The sequence below is a fragment of the Notothenia coriiceps genome, unplaced genomic scaffold (assembly GCF_000735185.1).
Source record: "Notothenia coriiceps isolate Sejong01 unplaced genomic scaffold, NC01 NC01_scaffold00024668, whole genome shotgun sequence".
NCBI classification, from domain to species: Eukaryota; Metazoa; Chordata; class Actinopteri; order Perciformes; family Nototheniidae; genus Notothenia; species Notothenia coriiceps.
Genome location: NW_011357369.1, coordinates 1322635 through 1332341, shown reverse-complemented (window position 1 = coordinate 1332341; position 9707 = coordinate 1322635). Strand labels below are relative to the sequence as shown.

The window sequence follows — 9707 nt, the reverse complement described above, 5'->3', positions numbered from 1 at the left end:
TGATATTCTATTAATGTTCACGTTGCCCGCTTTTTACAGTCGTGGTGATTTTCTGGCCGGCGTCTTCTGCCACCGGTCTCTATTTTTGCTGCTTATTTCTGTCTTCCTGTAATTATGATCTTTGCCGGCTTAAACTTCGCACACTGAGCTCTCATTGGTCAGCAGGCAGTGCTTGCACGATGTCTTAGCCTGCAACCTATACCGGCTCTCGGTTCTATCTCTGCACAGGCAGAAGTTTACTATGGAATCTAGTCCGCTAGAGAACCCAGCTTCCGTAGGACCGGAAACCCCGAGTTCCCTGAAGTTAGCCGCTAAGCGAAAATCCTTCGGTAGCCTGATACCTCTTCCTGGGATTGATTTACGAGGAATTTTTTTGTCGTGCAGTAATGTTACTAGACCATGGATGGCTGTGTGTTTTTGATTATTTATTAAGGGGACAGAGCTGGCTGCGTCAGTGTAGGATTCGATGTGTCCAGCTCTATCACAAACGGACGTCGTTCTCGTCCCATTGCTCCTTAAAACTCATTTCCGCTGTGTTCCGTTCCTCCTCACGGCTTCCCTGTTGAGGACTGTCGCTTGGAAACGACGCAAAGGTTGAGGACGTCAAGGAATCCATTTAAACCGAAGGGAGATAGCCCCAGTTTGACAGGCGAGATTCTCTCCTCTCCTTGTTGGTTGAAGGAGTCCTGTATATCTAGCAGCCAGATGCTAACCACGCGAATCTCCGGTACCGTGCGCGCGCTCTCTCTCGCTCACGCCACACATAAGCCCATTTTTTGTTGCCAAAACCATGCCTGCACAGACTCCCGCTCCGTGTCTGTAGCCACACTCGCAGCTCAACGAGGCTCCCTCCTGTCAGGTGGAGGGAGTAAATACAGCAGCAAGCTTTGGGACGGGCTCCCCTCTCTCCGGCAGAAACAGGAAATGCCGTAACTGTATGTAACAATGGTTTCAAATCAGCATCTCTTAGACAAAAAATGTAAATTAATAACTCAAATAAAACTCCAAACATCTTTCATTGGGTTACTTTTTTGTAAAGCTCTTTTAGTTTTAAACCTGATGTTTATAAGCTTCTTAGTTTTTGCAACAGTCTGTAAATATACACAACTTTATAATAAAATACACACATTGACCTTTTTCTAGACTAAACACAGGTATGATCCTAAGTTAAAACATGTGAGGTTATCATGAGGTTGTTAACATCGCAGTTTATCAGTGGATGTTTGCTGGAACTACTTGTAAACAGCTTGTTTCCTGACGGACACACACAGCGTGACTCCGGTCAGGTAGAGACCGGTCTCAAGTCAGCACCGCTGCAGACTCGCTGTTTGAGGGCTTGATAGCCCACTCCCCCTCCACACCGCTCCACACTCGTTGGTTTGAAACAGCCCTCAATATGGCGGACCCTCCGCGTAAACGCGCAAATGGAGGGGTAGGGTGTAGGGGTAGGGTGTAGGGGGCGGTTTGGGAATGGGCCGAAGTGATGGCTCTTTATACAGATACAGATGTTTCCTCGTCCAGCTTGTATTGGCTTGAACTGCATGTTGAGCAAGTTATTTCTGTCATTGGCTGGCTGATCATAATCTCTGAGGTCATATTGAGAAACGAGTTTGATTGCAAATTTTGAATGTGCTCAGAATTAGATTTAAACCCCTCCAATGGGGATGAATAAATCAAAAGTTGCAAGACAAGATGACCTCGACCTGTGAGGAAATTCTGTTACAGAGCCGTGAACACGCGATCCACACATGCAACACCTTTCACTCACCAACCCACTACTCTTAATCAACGTACAGGGGTGCTGGTCTTGCCCGTGAGAATTGTTCGAGCCTTGGCCTTGTTCATGTTGAAGTTCTTGAGGTAGGCCTCGTAGATCTGCCGGGCCAGGGTCTTCTGGTCGGCTACCTGAGGGTCCTGCACCTCCCGGTCCCCCGTCACCATCTCCGCCTTCAGTTTGAGCTTCTCTGACTGCGGCATCCGACCGAAACGGATGGCTGTAAGCAAAGCAGACAGAAAGTCAGACTACAGATTACAGATTTAAGTTTATTTGTTATTTGAAAACACAAAAAATGCATTTTAACAGTACATTTTAAAAACACAGACAGAATGACTGTATAAGAGCAAGAAGAGACCAAGTTTAAAACATGCACCAAACTTGATCAATAACTTCATGTACGCACTACACCCACACGCACACACTCGATTTTAGTGAATATTTCAGAGAGGCCAAAAGGCCAGGACAAACAGACCCGACCAAAACATCACCTGACTGTTTCAGTCTCACTCTGGCAGTGAATGCATCCAAGAATAGTTCCATGAGTCCTCTGGGCAATAAAAACAACACCTGGCAAAGCTATGGTGCCAAAGTCTGGCCAAAACCACCCAGCACCATATTCTGGGTTGCTATTTAGTTCTAACTGTCAGTTCTGTCCTGTAAAACGTGTGCACTGCATCCATGATATTCTGGCTGATTTTCAATTCTGATAGAATCAAGGTCCACATATTTCACTTTAATCAAGTCAAATGAATAGTTTTCTGGGTTCCAGCTGGAGCAACTGGGAATCCTAATAAATGATGATAACTCCAAAGAATAGGGTTCACTCAGTCATCACGGTTGAACTTGATGGGACAATAGGAACCCTACATTATATGGATTTCTTTATTGTAATAGTAAACAGAGACACCAAAATGAAGTCCAAATAAATCAGAATAGATTTATTATCCTTTATAATTATCATCAACAAACATGAACGTTTTTTTGGGAAGAAAATCTCTGCTTCAAAGGGTTAACCAGTGTCAACGCTTTGGTAGGATTGTTCATGCATTTTCTTTTTAATGCACTATAGCCAGGGAATTATGAACACAACAGGTTACTATGGTTGTCAGGTGGGCCTCAACACTAGACAGGAGTTGTTTTTCTACGAGAGGGTGCCAGCATCTCTCAGACGGCCTGATCCCATTTGACTAATAAGATTAGAGCTGAACAGTTTTTAACCCCTCCTCGACCAATTTAACGTGCACAATCTGATGTGTACGCAGAAAAACACACCGCTCTTTAGGAACCCAACATCCAGCTGCACCTTCTTCCTGTATTCAGAAGACCATAAAAGCATAAAAGGGGATCTGAGTCACCTTGTTTTCCGAACGAGCCGCCCCCCCTAACGAGACAAAACTAAGCTAACTGTGCAGACCTGAACGGGGAAGAGATACTGAGCTAGCAGACAGACTGATGGCCCATTAGATTATTGCTCACAAAGTGGATGGATCATCTGAAGCTGGTAAAGCTCCACAGCGAGAGCCTGGGCAGGAGCCAGGTCTAATTACGATGAGAGGAAGTGATTGATGTTAAGCTGAGCATACAGTAAGTCCATTTGCTAAGATCTAGTGTAAGGGGATGAGTCTGTGACTGGAGTGGGGAGGTGGACAGTCTGCCATACCATTAAATCATCTGTTTCAACGGCTCATATGTGGAGGGAGACACCTGCTACACCACTACAAGACTTAAAGTATATTGCTGTTGTTTTATCACAACATTCATTGGTGTTTATTGCAATGCTTCTTGTCAGTACATGAGATCAGAGGCGTTATACATGTGCTGGAGTGTGATAATAAAAGCACTTTACTGCTGTTGCAACAGCATTAAAAAGGGAAAACATTTATAAGCAGTCTCTACAAAAATAAAGCGTTGTATTAAACTTGAAACCAAGAAAGATTTTGTGGAAATCACAGTACAAGAATGTTGATTGCCTCTTAACAATTTCACAAATGAAAATGTGACATACTCATACATATATTTGAATAATCAGTCAATTGAAGACAAAAGCGTCAACTCGCAAGCCACAGACTTTTCAGAAATGTTTTACAATTGAACTTGTACATTCTGTCATACCATTGCCCCTTATCAACATATTTTGGACAGATTTGAAATATGTAAAAATGAAAAGAACCAACCATCCTGATTCCTAAACTGTTACATTGAATGTCTGTCGATACAAACATAAGCACAAAGCTCTAAACTTAGCTGTGCTGTATTCCTATAATCTATAACTTAGACAACAGACCCAAAAAGATCAGGTTGCACTGGTCTCAAATCTCCTTCCGCCCTATGCGGTTACTTTTACACCAATGAAACTCAATACACATTTAGCTTAAACAGAGGTGAAGCTGACGGAAATACTACTACTTTTAGACATTACTGTATTATCATCAGAATCTGGGCAATGCCTTAAGAAGCTTCTTACAGCAAGTCAATAACCCCATGGGACAAACATGAAGACGCTGGCTCATCACGTTCACTGACACCAGTATGGAATATCTGCAAGTTTGCCCAGGCTATAAGTAAACCCACCGATTGCATTGACCTTGGTGATCCTTCTACTAAAAATACACTAGCACACAAACAGAGATTCACACACGTAGCCTAATCCCCAAAATCAGTTCAGGACCTTGACCAAGGGTCAGCATGCCACGTTGGATGTGTAGGATTAGTAAACAACCTTCACCAGGATCTCAAACTTTGACCTCACTCTTACTGTATTCCTAGAAAACATGAGCCGCACCAATAGAATAATGTATGGCTTATGTAAGGCTGATTTCATATGTTGCATGTGCAGGTGTTTTCTCTAAAACAGTCAAGATTGAAACACAGACTGTAGACGCCTGTGCTGGATAATAACCACAAATGATATGATACGTTTTTGAATTATGTTCACAAAACTGAGATTTTAAAAGTAAGTTCTTAATAGTTTTGTTTTTTTAAATGTTGCAATGTTAGGAATAAAGTTATTATATAAAAAGTCAGAATATATAAAAAATAGTGTTCCAGGAAAAAGTTTTTGTGAGAGAAAACTCTAATTTTCCCAAGATGTTGAGACTTTACTCCCTTTTTTTTAATCAATTTTCAAAAATGTGTATTGCTTTAAAACAATGGAGGCTCCAATTAAAAACTAAATTAAAAAAAAGTTATTGGATGACAATAGATCTAAGCACTATATTTATATTCAGTATATATCTATGAATGTGCACTTGTTTTTCTTGGTGCTTACAATAAGTGCACTCCATACATTTCCATGATGAGTGAGCGGGCGAAGGGGGCGGGGCGAGGGGTGTCACGCGACAAAAGGGGTTTCACTGGTTTCAGCCATTGCATGAATTGCAGATTCAAGCCGCTCTTCTTCTAAAGTAGGAACATACAGGATGGTCCAAATGTGGTTGAATTATTACCATTTCTCTGAAGGATGGCTCCATATAGCGCTGGATTTAGTCTTTAGTTTTCGGCTTGCCTTTTAACCATGAAACCTGGACACTCAACTGCGTGTGCTAGATTTCTTATTTGCGCTAATATAATGGTGTGTCCTTGCCTGTTCAATCTTCCCTTGGCATCATGCCACTGTCTGTGTTACAAGTTAAAAACATTCATTTGTGTGTGTGTGTGGTGATGTGGTGGTGTGTGTGGTGTGTGTGTGTGTGAGGTGATGACTGGATGCTGGCAGTGAGTGATGGTGAGTGAGTGAGTGACGTGAGTGAGGAGTCGTGAGTGAGTGATGAGCGTGAGTGAGGTGATTGAGTGTGTGTGTGTGTGTGTGTGTTGTGTGTGTGGTGTGTGGTGTGTGTGTGTGTGTGTGTGTGTGTGTGTGTGGTGCTTCAGAACAGACCCAGGACCCACTCTGTAGGACTCACCGTTGTGGAACATGCCCACCGACACAAGGCGCACTCTCTGGAAGCGCGCAAGTATGGGCACTTGTTCGCGGTTCTTCTTTGAATTTTGCAGCGGCGCTCACACCTTGTCATTACTCCAGCTTCAGAGGATGGTCCGCCGAAAAAAAACCCTGAAGGGAATGAGGGGGAAAACATTTTTAAAGTTTGAGCACACCATGGAGCAAAAATGTATTCGATTACCAATTATTCTCATATATGACCAATATGGAGACATAAAACACCGCAGACCAGAGCCAGATTACGGTAAGACAATAAGTGACAACATTTTGATAGAAAAGAAAGCTAATACAACCTTAAAATATAAACACGGACAAAGGTAAATTGCCTTTTTAATAACCTCTGCTGTCTGTTGAAACCGCGGCTCAAAGGATGTTTTTTATTCCGCTATCAATGTGAAGAATATCAGACACAGAGTTTCACCATCAGTTTTGGCCACACTTACACAACCTTGAAAAAAGGAAATATTAAAACGGTTGGTGAGGAACAGATGGACTTAGTGCATGTGTGCAGTTGGCTAGAGGGTAGAAAATGGTCTTGGAAATTGGCTTAATACATATTCTATTTCATTGCACTCATTTGCAAACTTGCTAGTCCATATATTATCACCCAGGCGTGCCAAAATACCCGACCACACTCACACAGTATGAAGACACAAAAATGCTCACAAAACCTCAGATTACCTCATGTACTGTGTTAATGTTGACACAGCGCTGTCTGTTGGGGCTCACTTAAACCCCGTGGTCACATATTAAGGTATAACTCTGACGTGAACTCTCACCCACTGACTCCAACGCTCAGCCGATGCACAGTACGACACTATACACTCATAAAACAAGAGCAGCATGAAGATCGGAGACAATTGCTGCGCCTGCCGACACTGCCTTGCTGTCCTTCTGTCAATGAAGGATCGGTGTGTATGTAACAACACAGCAGGTCAGCCTCCCTCGCTACTTAGCGGTTCCCAAACACCTAGATAACTAGGGAGAAATGATGCACCAGATGAGGTGGTGCATGTGGTGTGTATGGTGAAGGTCCTTTTTACAAGAATATTATTACTATTGTGCGACAAAATTAGATAAAATTCTTTTGGTCAACTTCACCTTCCACATTGTTTGTTGTCAAGTGTTTGTGAAGTTGTGTGTGTCTTCCATTCATGACCTTTAAATAAGATGTAATAATCTAAAATGAGTTAATAAAGAAAGCAGCAGGTTAGCGATTTTTTAGAGTTACTCCCATGCTTTCATTAAACAAACATCGTTGATGTTTTTTTTATGGCTCTATATCTATTGATGTTGTCTTATTTGGTGTTGATATATGTATAAAAAAACCAGGTTATTCGATCAGGGGTTCATCAAAAGATCAGTTCTGCTGTCATGAATAATCTGTTTTATTGTTCTCACACAATCCACAACCCCCCTAGTTAAATGCAGGGTGTTGTCATGGTCATCAGATATGCTATTCAACCTTCAGGAGTTGTAAACAAACTAGCCGAAAAACTAGAATTCAAGGCCCAGCAGCCTTGATTAGGCGCGTGTGGTGTAGTGGATTGTGCGTTGGGTGTTCAGATTTAGTGGCGCACAGTTCACAAACCACGCAGTCACGCATGTCGTTGTGTCCGCTGGGCAGACACTTCACCCCAAATTAACTCCATGTGGTTTCCCACACTATGGAGTATGTCAATCTGCTTTGGATAAAAGCATCTAACAAGGTGACATGTAATGTAATTACGGATACTGAGCGCGCTGAGAAGCACACAATCCTGGCAAAAAAAAGCGGGTTGCCCTTTGTCGACATCACAGTCGCCTGAATCATAGATAGAATACCATTAGCTGTGATTACAGTTTCCCCCTACTACAGACAGGACGTCTATATCGCATGTTCTTCACCTCTCTCTCTCCTCCATCACCTGCCATTTCTCTAACATCTCTGCTCAACATTGGGAATAGAGGCTTAAAAACAATAACAAAAGGAAGAGTGGCTGCAATTCTGTAGTTATCGCCTTTGAAATGTGATAAGGCGTCATACAGAAATGCAGATCTATCTCCATGCAGGAAGCTGCGTTACAAGTAACCCAGTTGGTAATAGGTCACTTTAATGATTTCGCTTCCTTAAAGTACAATCAGCTGGACAACTTTTATCTTTGACTTTGTGATAACCTATTGTGGTTACAGCTTATTTACATCGCACACCACCTCAAGTTAGACTATCCTTTGCTCCTTCCCTGCCACTTAAAAAACAACCCTTGGCGGTTGTTCTTCAAACATGGCTGGTAAACAATTAACTGCAAAATTGATTGAGCGACCTCTTGTAAAGTCAAGCCTGGGTGGTTTCTTTAGGTCGTTCATCATCAGGTCACAAGACACAGTGCCTCTGATTCTTCTGCTCCTGACATGTCTTGACTCTCTTCAGTGTCTTGGAAATTCGTCTGTGCCTGAGTTTTGGTGACTTTAGGAGGAAAGTGATTGATGGATATTTGACAGAAATACTTGACCAAAGGGAGGAAAGTATTAGTAAGGAGGCGTGTGGCTCACAGTGGAAGTCGGTGCGTGGTGTGTTCGGATCAGGAGCACAGGTTCAAACCCCACTGCAGTCAGCATGTCGTTGCTGTTCCGCTGCCGGCCCCAAGCACTTGGCAAGACAGCTTTCACCCCAAATTACTCCTGTATGCTTAGTGTCCCAGTATTGAATAAAAGCGTCTGAACAAGTATACATGTAATGTAAGTTAATACACAGTTTGGTGTTCGGAGATAAAAGGCACAGGTTAAGGCAGATGCATGTACATATGACTTGAACCCAAAAGATTCAATCTCACAATTATAATTTTGAACCACACTAATCCAATAGTCCTAAAAAACCCAAACATTTGGCAGTTTCTCACCAATGTCTAACGTCGAATACAAACACAGGAATCCCTTGTTTGGCTGTGAATTCATGTTGTGTAATGCCGGCCTCACCTGCAGCCCTCGCAGGCGTGGACTCCGTAGTGTTAGAGCCGAGGCGCTCCGGTCAGCACAGACCCGACACTCCAGATGAGCGATGAGCCGAGCGACGATGAGAAATCCTCTTGTCCGCATGCCACCCCGAAAACAACGGAGAGCTACGGGCTGCGCATGCTTGCGTAAGGGCATCTACAAGAACACAAAAGAACTAACTGATCAAATTAACTCTAAATAGCAAAACAATCTTAGAACACTGAACTCATACACCTCTCGTTCTACGGAAACACTCTGTATAAATGACACTTCAAATCATACATTTGTACCTAATACTAGCGGATGTCTCTAGAATTATTGATTATCTAAGATGTCTATTTATTAGGTGTGAGTAGTCGGCAGAGAAATAGGAAAAACAGATATGTGTTCTTTCTAATCTGTGCTGGCAGAAAGGATAAAAGCAACCTCTTGAGCTTGTTTTTAGTTTGGAAAGCTTCATTTTTGATGCACAGCACTTTCTGCAACTAGTTTGGCCATTTGAAAGAATGGGACACACTCATAGACCTGTTTAAAAGGTACAAGGTTCCATGTTGCCTGTAGAGCCGCTATAATGCATTATGTATCATGATCAGGTGTTTAGAGAATGAAAGAACTGTAATCTTTGCTAACTTGAGGTGGAAAATGGAAGAAGTGCTCTTGTATAGCATTGAAATTTCCTCACTTCGGGGGGGGGTGGGGGGTGGGGTGGGTGTGGGGGGTCGGGGGGCGGTGGGTGTGTATATTTTGCTATACTGCCTATGGAAAACTGAGATAAGTGCTCTTTATGCATTGAAATGTCCTTCACTGTCTTAAAGTGAAGCCTTATCATGCTCATATTTAATGAATATAGGTCGCGACCAACACCGTATTTAAGGGCTGTGCAGGGTAGGTTGGGTGGATAGCTTTTGTATGTTCAAGGAATACGCAGAGGACAGGGATCATGGCGATAAGATCTTGTACGCCGATTCCCTCACTCTCCCTCGAAAGTGGAACAACGGTGTCCTTTGCATGCGGGCG

At 42.8% G+C, this 9707-nt stretch overlaps 2 protein-coding genes and 1 pseudogene across 3 annotated transcripts in view; all 3 read right to left on the bottom strand.

Annotated features, from left to right (window-relative positions):
* The window catches only part of hsh2d (hematopoietic SH2 domain containing), a 364522-nt gene that overhangs the window by 76311 nt on the left and 278504 nt on the right, over positions 1–9707 (bottom strand). The gene's annotated exons all lie outside the window — the stretch shown is intronic.
* Positions 1–9707, bottom strand: part of si:ch73-138n13.1 (protein piccolo) — a 129899-nt gene that overhangs the window by 69911 nt on the left and 50281 nt on the right. The window lies entirely within an intron of this gene.
* LOC104955654 (peroxisome proliferator-activated receptor alpha-like) overlaps positions 1–9707 on the bottom strand; it is a 56818-nt pseudogene that overhangs the window by 26740 nt on the left and 20371 nt on the right.